The sequence below is a fragment of the Garra rufa genome, chromosome 1 (assembly GCF_049309525.1).
Source record: "Garra rufa chromosome 1, GarRuf1.0, whole genome shotgun sequence".
In the NCBI taxonomy this organism is placed as follows: domain Eukaryota; kingdom Metazoa; phylum Chordata; class Actinopteri; order Cypriniformes; family Cyprinidae; genus Garra; species Garra rufa.
Genome location: NC_133361.1, coordinates 38,571,300 through 38,585,989, shown reverse-complemented (window position 1 = coordinate 38,585,989; position 14,690 = coordinate 38,571,300).

Here is a 14,690-nt window from a genome sequence, read left to right as displayed (position 1 = left end):
GTGCTTTTCCAGTCCCGATTCCACAAGGTTTTATTCCGCATCCACCCGCTCCCGCTATATTAACTATATTATTCGCCCGCTGCCCGCTTAGAATAAATTTCTAAGCACCAAAATCGCAAAAACAAATCAAAATAATAGTAATAATACTAATAAATAAATAAATTAATTTTTAACTCTATAAAAACTGTAGTTTATATTTATCCTCTCCATTTCTATTCCTCTCTACTCAAATTAATTGTCAGTGTATCTAAAATTGTGTATCTAAAAAGAAAAAGAGGAACTACCTCTTAAACATGCATATCTTAATTTGATGTTGCTTTAAAACGCTGAAATATATAATGTATTTTATTCTGAAGGTGAAAGTGGTCCAGTTATTTAACTGCATGCGGCGCCGTCAGGATCACGTTTTTTTCCCCTTTTAATTAAGTGGATACAGCTTACAATACTCGTTCAAGAGTAAGGGATTGCTCAAAACTATGCTATTTTACATATTTCTGTTATTTGTGTACAATCACAACGAAAAAACAGATGTGTATGCTATTTGTAAAAAAAAAAAAAATGTAAACAAGATGCTGGTTCAAGGGCGCGTCACAGAAATTGCCTACAATTCTGCATATAGGCTTGCTACTTATTAATTTTATTTTATTTCGTTTTGTTAAATTATTATGCATTAAGAAATTTATATTTCGCATATGGGCATTTTTATTTATTTTACATACAGCTTTTTTGGGTTTTCTCTGTGCATAAGATCTGCGTGTGATGTTCTGATGTTTATGCTGCGTTTTGCTTGTGTACAATTAACCCCTCAAAACGAATTTAACTGTTATTAATGTGTCACAGCCACGTTTCAATTTAAATGTAATTTAACACAATCTTGTCGTAAATAATAACTAAACGCGTCGGTTGTCGTTTGGAAAAAAAAAACAGAAATTAACATTTCTATTTTCAATGCAGTCTAATAAAAGTTCAACAGGAAAAAAATAAAAGAAAATAATAATAAAACTGCTCCTGCTTATGAATAAATTTTTGCTTGATGATGAAGTATCTAAATAGTCTATAGGATATAACAAAGTGCTTTTCCAGTCCCGCTTCCACGAGGTTTTATTCCGCATCCACCCGCTCCGCGCTATATTAACTATATTATTCGCCCGCGGCCCGCTTAGAATAAATTTCTAAGCACCAAAATCGCAAAAATACTGTAGTTTATATTTATCCTTCCCAGTTCTATCTGTCTCTACTCAAATTAATTGTCAGTGTATCTAAAATTGTGTATCTTAGAAAAAGAAAAAGACGAACTACCTCTTAAACATGCATATCTTAATTTGATGTTGCTTTAAAACGCTGAAATATATAATGTATTTTATTCTGAAGGTGAAAGAGGTCGAGTAATTTAACTGCCCGCGGCGCCGTCAGGATCACTTGATTTTTTTCCCCTTAATAAAGTGGATACAGCTTACAATACTCGTTCAAGAGTACGGCATTGCTTAAAACTATGATATTTTACATATTTCTGTTATTTGTGTACAATCACAATAAAAATAAAAATAAACGAAAAAAAAACGCGTAGGCTATTTGTAAAAAAAAAAAAAAAAATGGAAACAAGATGCTGGTTTAAGGGCGCATCACAGAAATTGCCTAAAATTCTGCATATAGGCTTGCTACTTATTAATTTGTTAAATTATTATTCATTCAGAAAAGAAAAACATATATTTCTTATGGGCCTATTTTATTTATTATTATATATAGGTTTATTGGGTTTTTCTCTGTGCATAAGCTCTGCACGTGAGGTTCTGATGTTTATGCTGCTTCTTGCTTGTGTATAATTAATCCCTGAAAACGAATTTAGCGGTTTACGTCAGTTGTCGGTTGGAGAAATAAAATAACCGAAATTAACATTTCTGTTTCCGATGCAGTCTAATAAATGTTCGTCAGGAAAACAAAGAAAGAAAACAAAATAACAATACAACTGCACCTGCTTATGAATAGGCTATCTTTTTGCTATTGGTTTGAACCATAATTTCAGGAAAGAGGAATCATTGAACTATTGTACTGGTATTTGTGACCAACGCCCCCTAGAGCTGGCCTTGGTGTTTGGTTACAGAATGTTGTTCCTTGCGCCACCTGGTGGATATTATATGAAGTGCAACAACGTTGTAAAAAAATCTAAAAAAGCCGCTGCGGCAGGACGCGTGCCCACGCGTGCCGAATTGCAGGCTGCCGCGTGAAAATAGACGCATTTTTAATGGCCAGATCTGTAATGCAGTTAATAATGATTAATGAAGTTTAGACAGACCAACAGACAAGCAGAAAGACAGCAAGACACAGGGAGAGATATATAAAGCTTGTGAATTACCTGAGTCTGTGCATCTCTCAGAAGTGATTGGCAGCATAGTCTCTACTAATAGTGCAATTTTAAATTCATTTTCTTCAAGTCCACGCTGTTGTTGAAATCTCATGTAGTTTTTAAGTTGTTAATCGCCACAACAGCACTAACAACCTTAACGCGTCTGCTAACGTGTGTGCAAACTGTATGTGCGTCTGTAAGGGAGAGAGAGTGGGAGAAATTGAGTATGTGTTTTTTTGCGACAAAACATGGAAATAATCTGTGGTTTTTATCCTATTGTTGTTGCATTTATTAGTTTGGCCAGTGTCATTGTGGGTTTTGGTTATTTTGTTGTTTTAGGCTGTAAGGACCTTTGAAATAACTGAAATCGTGTGACGAAGTGATATAGACATGTAATGCGGTCAAGTGCTGCCTGTAACGTTCATCAGCCAATCAGATTCAAGTAATTAACGGCCCATAGTATAAAAATATCTTAATTTGTGTTCCAAAGATTAACAAAGGTGTTATGGGTTTGAAACAACATGAGGGTGAGTAATTAAAGACAGAATTTAAATTTTTTGTGTAAACTATCCTTTTAGTTGTCCAAATATTGTTAAGGGTCACCATATATCTCTCCAGTGTGTCACAGTATTTGTTTTATTCGTGATGTTTTTTTTTCCTAAAGCTACATTTAGATACTCTGGAACTCACTGACACACTTAAAATCTCAGTAGTGTTGTAATGGCCAGTGAGTGAAGTGCTGAACTTGAGTTCACGGTTCAGTGCACCGTTTGCAGGGCGGGTTCTTTGAGGCTTGGGATGCTTATGAACTCATGAGTGTGCTATTGAACAGGCCACAGGTGTTAAGGTTGCATGAGGCCTTCAGGGCTTCAGTTGGAGCTGTCAGTTCCAATCAAGTTCTCTTATCGAGATGTAATGCTACAACCGCCACACCAGGGGGCTGAAATAAAAACTGAAGTTACCTCAGTTGTGGTCACCTCAACAGAGAGTTCAGAAGCCATCGGTGTCCTTACATCCTTCAGTTCACTGATCTGCATTTGCTTCACAGACCCATTATACCACAGCTATATTGATTCCTATGACTCGTCGGTCAGTGTTGCTAGCATTTTTTCAAGTGACCGCAAGTGCAACAATACCAATACAATCTAACACAATAAAGCAAGCCTGAGGAAAACGGTGCCACAAATCAAAACACATCATATGGACATTTCCTGCTTTGTATCTACAGAGCATTTCTATATTATCATACAGTTTGAGTCACATAGGCTGCAGGTGAATGATGACGAATTGCTGTTCATATGGGGTCAGTCAGTGTTATTGAGGTCTCACTTCCTCTTTATAACATGTTCTGCCATCGGCGTTCGTAGTGACTGTTCACTCATCCTGCCATTGCTTAGATTTCACCGGTGGTCTGCTGCCAGATAATTGTTCTCATAGAAACACACTACCCGTTGCCTTTGGAGTAAACCATAGGCATTTAACAACAAAACCTAGTTGTGTTTCCATTACAGATTTGCGTTTGTGTTTTATACATGTCGATTAAAAAGTATTGCGAAATTATGACGTTTGCATTAGCTGACGTTATGCGACTGAAACTTAATTTTTTCCTCTCGCGACAAGTCATGGCTACGTATTTTTGTGGGTTTTCGGCTATATTCAATCGAATGTGACCTGTAAATGTGAACAAAAACGTTTCCATTGCTGTTTTGTGAAATACTCCTTTTTCGAATTACCTGAAAAACCACCTGCAAGCGTAAAAACTTGTTTGCGATATATGGGAGTTTTTGCGCAATTGACGCATTTCCATTAGGTGTACTTTAAATTAGCACAATTTAAATGGTAATGGAAATGCAGCTACTGTCGTTGACCAGGGGTATTTCTAGTCTTTCATCAGTATCAGGAAACAAGATCCCCTATTAAAAACACTTTTTAATAGGCTACTGTTTTAGATATAAATGGATATTAACCTGCAGCACAGAGTCATTTACAAACTGCACGTGCAATAAAAAGCTGCTTCATCTTTGACAAAGGATAGAAGGCATTTTTTGAGGAAGTTTTGTTTCCTCTAATGGTTTTGTAGGTAAATATTCACCTCATCCTGACGAGTTCTCTACAATCAGACATTGTTACAAACTGCTGGTTTCGTCTGGCCAGAGGAGAACTGGTCCCCCGACTGCAGAGGTGTCAAGTAACGAAGTACAAATACTTCGTTACCTTACTTAAGTAGAAATTTTGGGTATCTATACTTTACTGGAGTAATTATTTTTCAGACGACTTTTTACTTCTACTCCTTACATTTTCACGCAATTATCTGTACTTTCTACTCCTTACATTTTAAAAATAAACTCGTTACTCCTATTTCTTTTCGGCTAGTTTTCGTTCATGTCATCGTTCAAAAAAAACCTATCCAAATAAATCGCGCCATCCACACAGAGTGAATTTGGTTGTGGTTGGATGAGAAGTATAAACATATACCATTCCGACACCCTATTGGTTTTGTACGCGATCCATCACACCTGCACGTGACACAAATCACGTCACACTCCTGCCATCGGGGAGAACCGGGACATACCCGGAGGGCCGGTGGAGTAGTGGGCCGATCGCCGAAGAGAGGCAGATCTCCCGCATATTATGCGCTATTTTAAATGACATTTGAATCTGCAAAAAGCCCAAAAGTGTGAAGTGGCGGAATCAGTCACCTGCACAGCGCGATGCAAAGTGATAAATGGCGCAAGTTGAAGTTGCTTGATGCATTCAGATTTAACACAGAATTGTGTTAGGCAGTTGTGTGATATGAGAACATTAAAAGTTCTGTATCTGCTGGACTGCTGAAAACAGCTGCATGAGGAGGTAAAGTGATAAACGTCAATACATAATTACTGTCATTTTTTTTATTAAAAATTTCATAGTTTATTATTATGAATTATTAAAAAAAACATAACCATTGTAATTTTATTCTTGTTACGACAGTTGTTGTAATTCATTTACAGTATAATGTTAATTCAGTAAAATGTTAATTTAGTAAGAGCCTGATTAAAGATAAATGTCAGTGCCTTATATAAATGAGGTGTTTACTACACATATTAAAGTTCTTAAAGGGACAGTTCACCCAAAAATAAAAATTGTCATTATTTAGTCAACATCATCTAATTTCAATCCTGTATGAACTTCTTTCTTCTGTGGAACATAAAGGAAGATACTTTGAGAAATTCAAAAATTGTGTCTATAGAGTAGAAATCAAGGGTAAACAAATATGTTTGTTTACATTCTACAAAATATCTTTTGTGTTCTACAAAAGTAAGTAATTTTTACAGAATTTATTAGCAATAAAAGTCCCGCATTCTAGCTCAAAATCAATGCTTTACTGCATGCATTTCTATGTGACAAAAATGCATTATTAATTTTATAAATTATTAATAAAAGTTGCATTTGAATTCAGTATCTAATATTATTTGATTCTGTCCTGTTTTATTAATTAATTTATTTACTTTAATTAAAGGCCCTATAATCCAAAGCCCTAAAACTCATGGGGGAACTTGTGGGCTGGATGGGCTGAATTTGTCCATGGCCAAATTTTAACCCCAGTCCAGCCCTGCACTCCAGCAAGGATATAGCCAGTGTTCGGGTCAATACTCAAAAAAGATTATTTCTTACAAGTTATTATTTCTCTACTACTTGCTTATTTATCAAACGGGTGCTTTCTCTTCATCCTCTGCAAATTAAGCTAGTAGGTAGTTTGATAGAAAGACGTTTGAATAAATAAACGTTTGCGATTGACAACGCGATTGACAATGTTGCGATAACAATACTTATAGGCAGCAACTAATCATCATATCTTCCGCTCCAAGAAACACGTTAATGCTCAGTAGTACACATTTATGGTTCTTTAATGCATTTGCATTGTAATAAAATGCGTTTATTTTCAATGGGCAAATATGCAGCTAAAACAGGTAGCCTAGTGCATTCCAAATTTTTCAACATTAACATTTTAATATAACATAGTCACTAAGGCCTTTAGAAATGTTTTTTGGGGAGGTGGGGTAGTGCACAATATGCCCCTGTGGCGCGGCCTAAGCTTTTGTCCTTAATGGCATTTTTTTCCTTACATTACTTTTACTTTTTTACTTTAAGTAGTTTTGAAACCAGTACTTTTATACTTTTACTTGAGTAAAAAGCTTGAGTTGATACTTCAACTTGAGTAATGAATGTGAATACTTTTGACACCACTGCCCGACTGAGCCTGGTTTCTCCCAAGGTTTCTGTCACCTGTGGAGTTTTGGTTCCTTGCCGCTGTCGCCTCTGGCTTGCTTAGTTGGGGACACTTTCCAGCGATATCGTATACTATTTGAACTGAACTGGATGATGATATCACTGAATTCATTGATGAACTGCCTTTAACTGAAAACTGATTATTTACAATAATGCGTTACTTACACACTATGGTGCTGTTTAAATACTGTGCAGTTGCTTTGACACAATCTGTATTGTTAAAAGCGCTATATAAATAAAGGTGACTTGACTTGACTTTAATTTTTCTGTCTTATGGAATATCCCGTTACTATTGCACTGTAAGAAACCACTGTAAATGATTCTGTGTGTGAATGAACTGTCTGAATGAATCAGTCTGAATCGCAAACAATTTCAGACCATTTTGCAAACCTGTTTGACCAATTAGTTTAAAAGAGTGAAAGTGATCCATATGCAAACAGCTGATAGAAAACACACGTCTACATTGCTGAAATATTATCAGAGAAAAGTATTTTCAGGTCTGTATACGTCAATTCCATTGACACATAAGGATTTCTCAGAAATATTTGAACTGGGGCACAGTGGTATTTCACTGTCTTCACTCTTCCCACCACTTGCTGCCACATGACAAATTTTATCAGAAGATTTCATGAAGAATGAGAATAAGAGACTTCACAGATTCAAACTGGCTCCTATTATGACTAATATGAGTCAAAGAGTTGAACAAGAACTGGAACAGAAAGTAATGCAGGAAAAACAAACACTTTCATTTCCTGTAAAAGTGAGTTCACAGGCTATTTCCAGACACCGAAGGCCTCAGTATTTGCATTTTTGCCATTTCGACGGATTAGATTAGAATTGATTATTCTTTTCTTCAAACCAGATGTTTATGCATTTTTGTTCACCTGAGATCTTTGCAGGAAAGCCACAGTTGCCAAGACAGAAGGCTGCGTGACTGACAGTGTGCGTCTGCAGGGTGTGTTATGACGCAGAGCCTGCTAACCCCCTACACATGTTCTCCTACTCCCTCAACCGCAGGTGTGACGGCTCGATCCAGCACAGAAAAGGAGCCTTTTCCAAGTTCTTCTCCTTTTCTTCTTCAAAGAGGCTCGACTGCTGCGTATGAATCTTTTATTGTTTTGTGTAACAAAATGCTATCCATTTTCACTGTGTGCAGCTGCTGGATTTTGAAAGATTCTTTAGCACGTTAATATAATAAGCAAGTAGTAATGATTTTATTTGTCAATTCACGTGAACCAGAATAAATCTTAAGCAATATTTATGGCCTTTACTGTGATAAACGCTGTTGAGAAATAAGAGAACAAATTCACCCATCATACCTATTCAAAGGGATGCTTTCATAGTGATGGAAAGAAATTAAAGTTTTTGAAGAAAACATTCCAGGATTTTTCTCCATATAGTGGACTTCAATGGGGATCAATGGATTGACGGTCCAAATTGCAGTTTCAATGCAGATTCAAAGGGCTCTACACGATCCCAGCCGAGAAATATACTTTCCAACCACAAAAGCTTTGCGATGCGCATCTACGACTTTACCCATTACGTAATCGTCTTGGAAAGTTAGGTGTGGTTAGTTCTTTGTATGTTTGCTCTGGTTCATAAAGGTAGATCGAAAAATCTCATTTTCTCCTCCAACTTCAAAATCTTCAAAAAAACTTTTTTGTAAAGGGTGTTTGAGTTTCTTTCATCATGAGATCTTGATGAAAATGACCATTCCAAGATCATTTCGCTAGATAAGTTTCGCTGGGATTGTGTCGAGCCCTTTGAAGCTGCACTGAAACTGCATTTTGGACCTTCAACCTGTTGATCCCCACTGCAAACCTTAATTTCTTTTCACTTGAAAAAAAAGACATGAACAGCTTGGATGACATAGGGGTAAGTTAATTATCAGGAAATCTTTATTCTGGAGTGAACTAATCCTTAAAAAGAGCCGTTTTTTTCCAGTGCAAAGAACTTTTTAATGATCTAGAGCAGTGTTTCTCAACTCCAGTCCTCGGGACCCACTGCTCTGCACATTTTGTATGTCTTCCTCATTTAAGGCACCTGATTTTGATCATCAGCTCATTAGTAGAAAGATTCATGAACTGAACTGAGTGTGTCAGACTCAGAAACATACAAAATGTGCAGAGCAGTGGGTCCCGAGGACTGGAGTTGAGAAACACTGATCTAGAGAACCATCTTCCACTATAAAGAACCTTTTGTGCAACTACAAGGTTCCATAGATGTTAAAGGTTCTTCATGGAACCATTGATGCTATAAAGAATGTTTATTTTTAAGAGTGCATGAATGTTGATGGTTCTTTATGGAAACATCGATGTCAATAAAGAACCTTTTTAAGAGTGTAACCTGTCTGAGAGGATTTTTTACCTGCAGTTTAGGTGTTTGAATCCTACTGACAATTCCTCAATAAATCAAAAAGACATTTGGGATTTGTGTAGATGGCAAGTAGGCAGTTTGTCATGGTTTTTGTTGTGCTAATAAAAGGCTAGTCGATTACATGACACAAACCTGAGAGGCGGCCAGTGAAATAAACAGCCAATATTCCAACAGGCACAGACTGAGTCACCGAAGCCCTTTCTGTAACACTTTTGACAGTTTAACATACAATTATATTTGCATGTGGCATTTAGTCTGAGCGCTGATTGCTTTTGGATCATAAACTGATGAGTCTCCTCAAGGAGGGAAATCACGCTTTTTCAAGTTGTAATGACTTGTGTTAATGTCCAGGAAGTTGTATAAGCCACAGCTTGATAATAAAGGCAGATGATACAGTAATACATGGGATGTCACGGTGCCCTGTTTTGTTGTATTTGGCAAGACAGGATTTATTTAACAATACATAGTCATATCTGTCATATGAGTCATGTGCTATTGTGCAAATCATGTGCGAATCATGCAAATCTATAATGAGGTATATTACTAATGCTGTTATATTTCCTCCTCCTTTAATGATGTTAAGATTTTTCCAGTGTCATGCAATGGAAAATACATCATACATCATGTGTAGAGTGATTTTTCTTTTTGACGGATGAGCCGTGGGTTTATCTAAGTCTGTCTCTCATGCCGGTTAGCTTAACCTTATATTATCATGTCAAAGAAATTTATGACGTGCTTGTGTGTATCTTTCCAAATAGGCTTTTCCAAGAATTTTCCAAAATGTTATTCATTTTCAAAGCCACTTACACTTTAAAAAGTGGAGCTCTTAATTGTAAGGAATGCAAATGTACATTTATAACCTAATGTATTTGGTTTGATTCAGTGATGTTAACATGACTTATTTAAATGAAATAAATTAAATGACATGTTACTAAATTAAGGACAGTTTTTATGGTAGAAGAGCTGCCATAGAAGATTTTCTACTTCATGAGAGTGGCATTAACCTTAACCAGGAGAAACACTGGTCTGCGATTTTTCATTCATGCATCTTTAGTCATGTTTAGAAAAATCTTCTTCTGGAAACACAAATAAAGAATAATACATTTAATAATAAAGTGAATTGAATTGTATTGCCCTATCAGCCTATCAAATTATTTTTTAAATGTAAATAAGATATTTGGATAAATAAAAAACTCAAACCTTCATATCATTTTTAATTACTTTCAGACAATAATAAATATGTCATCCAGCTTTGAAATACAGTATTTACTATATAACTAATTCAGAGCCAGATGGAATACGTGACATCCTGGCATCACAACATACGAATGCTATTAAATACAATTTGTACTTGGATGTTTCAGTCAGATTGTTTGATATTGCAGGTTTGGCAGTATCTTTTGATTAACAACTACAAGGTTTAAAATGTTGAAGGATGACATTTTTCTCCTCACAAGGCAAGAAATAGGTTAGCAATTCGTTTGTCACTTGCAAATGTAATAATGTCGCTTACATTCATTAAAATGTGTGTGACATTTTTAAATGTTAGACTGTTAAGATACTAATTCTGAATTTTAAAGGTAATGGAGGGAAATATGACCACACTTGTTAATTATACTATCTCTGAAAACTTTATAGTTATTTATTGTGTGTGTGTGTGTGTGTGTGTGTGTACAGTATATATATATATATATAGTTAAGGTCAAAAGTTTACGAAGAATCTACAAGAACTTGTCCTCATGACACACAACCTTTGCTTTTCAGCATAGACTCAGGCTTTTGTGTGGGTGACACCTCTTGAGTCAGTGTGAGTTTTGGGGGGGTCTCGGAGTTGGTGCATCAGTTCGAGTGACTAGATCGCACCTCGAGGGGGTTGAACAAGCCTTCAAACGGCGATTGATGTGAAGCTTATGAACAGCATCACCTAGCTGAGGAAGACCAGTTAGCATGAGCAAGACCCATTGACGTCTCCTGCGCTGTGATAGGACGACTCAGATGCTTAGGGGTGGGGGCCTTCCTGTGAGGGCTCGTGTACAAGAGAGCTGCCCACGTCAGCCGCCCCAAGACTAAATCCAGTATCGTGACGTAGCGCACATGAGCCAACGACAACTTGAAAGGACTGGAAGAAGTCATCAGTGCCTGTTGTGACAATGAGTCAAATATTAGCTGACCTTTTAATACTTATAAACAATAAAGATGATGACACAAGCAGGGCTGAACTATTTGGATGATGATATTAGTTTTATTGCATATCAATATGCAATAAAACGAGTTTGTTTTATTACAGACTTTGTACAGGCTGTTTCAGCACATTTCAAATTTTTTTTTTTTATGTTATTTTGTTGAATTAGCTATGTTGTATGGAGCACTATAAGATATATTCACCATCGCCAACTATTAACTTTTACTATTTTATTAGTTTAACTATTTCTGTTTAAAGCAAGACTTTATTGGCACTTAATGCCCTATTAGTTTTATAATTACATAAATTATTTTATACAAGATACAGGCTCTATCAGTTAATCAGAAATAATTACATTAAATTGGCTAAAAAGTATAATACCTAAAATTATGTTGCTGATTACAATTTCATGTGCAATTTATAATCAGTATACCACAGTAATATCCACAACCATATGATTGAAGTCATTAATGGCTGTTGTTCTGCATTTCTTAAAGTCATTTAAGTCTCCTTTTTATGAATCATTCTTTTGTTTTTCTTTTGTGACTAAACCACTCAGACAGAATGTTTGAAGCATCAAGTAAAGACATAACTGAATTATCACAAAGATCTCCGTGGGAGTATTAACTATACATGCAACATAATCAGTCTGTTGGGAACAAGTTTTATTACTTATGCCTCAAGGGATCCTGCAAATGCATAGAAATCAGATGCATTATTACAGACCCAGGAGCCACAGAAACTCTAAAATAACAGATTCTTCATTTCCTGTTCCAAACTATATCGACACGGATACATACTACGTTTGTCTGAGAGGAATTTAAGACACAGCTAGACCCAAATATGACGTAAAGTGACACCTATGCGAAATGAGCATGCTATTCTGCAAGATCACATTTCATTTACAAGTCAGTTTTCATTTATCCAGGCTTCCAGACACTACAAAGAATCTTCTATCTTTTTGAACTGGATGACTAAGTGAGTTTTGGAGTGAGACAGTTACACAACAGGCTTGAACTCACCCAATAACTTTCATACAAATAACTTTATGTTTCAACTGGATTTTCAAACGTTTGCGTAATGATAAAAGATTAGAAGTTAGTCAGAGCGCGTATTTCCACTTGCCGTCAAATAGACGCAAACATCCAGAAGTCGCCTTCCTCAGAGGTGGATACCGTAGCAGCAGTGTGACGCTCCAGGGCTTTCCATCGCGATCAGTTTATGTCGATATGATAATAGATAGTCTATCATAAATACAGTCATTATGTGTCACTGTTTGTATCCACCTTTTTTCTTCCCTGCGGAGGTAAGCCAATGGCCAAAAAAAAAAAAAAAGGAATAAAACGAGAAGAATAACAACGAGCAGTAAATGGTAAAACTGTTTGCATTACAAACCAGTGTGTTTATTAAGATAATACATTAAAATAACATGGTAAGATGCCAATTTGCAATATCAAGCAACAAAACGAGCTGTTAGTACAGCTAAAAATAACTGGATGCAGATGAGACCGGAAGCATGCCCCATAAAATGTACAATTGGCTTAAGGGAAGCTTAAAGGGAAGAAAAAGGTGGATATAAAACGTTAATGTTTTGTTTTACAAGTCATAATATTTGATGTTTAGCTACTGTACGGCCAAATGGCAAATAGCATTGAGACAAGCCTCTAGATTGTGCCTTGAGTATTGCCTTTACTTACATTTAACCCCTGGTTATTAAGACTTGTATGGCTTAATATAATGTAAATGTCTCTTACTGAATATATAGCAGAAAACCCATGAAAGACTTATGTTATTTAAAAAAAAAAAAACATGTTTTATATATATTTTTGAATTATGTGGAGCACCATTATTTCTTTTTTTAACATTTTTTTTTTCTTTTTTTTTTTCGAAAGAGCATACATTCAAAGACTGGGACACACATAATTTCTTCAATTATGAATACAGATACAGAGTAATGTATGCCCCCATACCTATATACCAAAAACAAAAACAGATGTATTTTCTTCCTTTTAACAACTATATACAACCGAACAAGGGGAGCTCTTGCAACATATAACCGCTCACACAGAAATATTGCAATTACAATTAAACTGTTAAAATTCAGGAAAAATCTGGGCGTATTGGTTTAATGTAGTTTGTCCATTTACACCAAATTTGAAAAAAATCTTCCATTTGAATTTTTAGTAAAAATGATAATTTTTCCATCACATATATATTATACACTGTATCGATCCACTCATCTATTGTGGGTGATTCTGGTTTTAACCACTTTCTAGTAATTACTTTTTTACTAGCTGCCAGAAGAATTAACAACAGTTTTCTATCCTTATCTTTATCCTTACCCCATCTAATGTGATATTACCAAAATATAAGGATTCACAGGTAAAATTGATCTCTATTTCAAAAACAGCTTCCAGATTCCTTTTAATCTCCTGTCAGTACGGGTTTAATTTCTGACATGCCAGGAGCACCATTATTTCAATCACGTGAAATTGTTGCACTCTGTGAGCTACTAACACTGCCTGTTGCTATTTTTACAGCAACACAAGTGGAAAGATCAAATACAGATACAATACCACATTGTATGCCTTTTGGATATAAATTTCAGTCAAAGGGCAACAAGAGAAGTAATGTAAGTCTTCACTGCTTTTACTAGCGATGAGGAAAAAAGAATAGGAAGATGCTTGTGGATGAATAAAACTTCCTAAAGACCCGTGTCTTTGTTCTCTCCACTTTAGCCCTGACGCCTTTGAGGCTTTTAGTAGACCACAGCTACTAAAAGAGCTTACAAACTGCAGTGACAGGAAATGCTAGATTCAATCCTGAAAGGATGTAAACATATCAACGCTTGTCATGACACTGCAGCCACTAAAGGAGTTTCTTGGTGTGGATTTCACTCGATATCTGGGGGTGTTTAGACTCCTTTTGGGGTAAATCAATGGTTCAACATTTGGTATAAGTCTACACTTTACATCCATTGCCACCTTTAAGCTCTTTCAGTAGCTGTGGTCATCATATCAGTATTTTGTTTTCAGAGTTGTGTATTCTGAATTGTGTTACCATAAAAAGAGTAACAGGTAGCGCCAGTAGCTCACAGAGTGCAACCATTGGAACAGGTTTAACAGTTGGAAACTTCAGAGAAAGAGAGAGAGAGTCCATTCTAGAAGATAATCTGAGTTGTTATCCCGATAAAGGGTCAAGTAGCTTTGAGATGCAAGAATTACATTTGATTGCTCGATTAGTCGCGTCTGAGTTTTGATTAGACGCTGCAATCAAGGTAAAGGAGCGTCATCTACTGTTTTTTGTTGTATACTGAAGGCCACTCGAACTTGATTCCTTTCATCAAAAACTTCGTACTAACGCAAGACACTCTGAACTTCATGAAAATTGCAATCTGTTCATAAAGAATGGGTTATTAATAGGAATCAACTTTAATTACAAACTAATGTACATACGCTTTAAGAATGTCATAGGTATTATTATTATAGATAATTGATCTGCAGCTGAACATCAGCAATG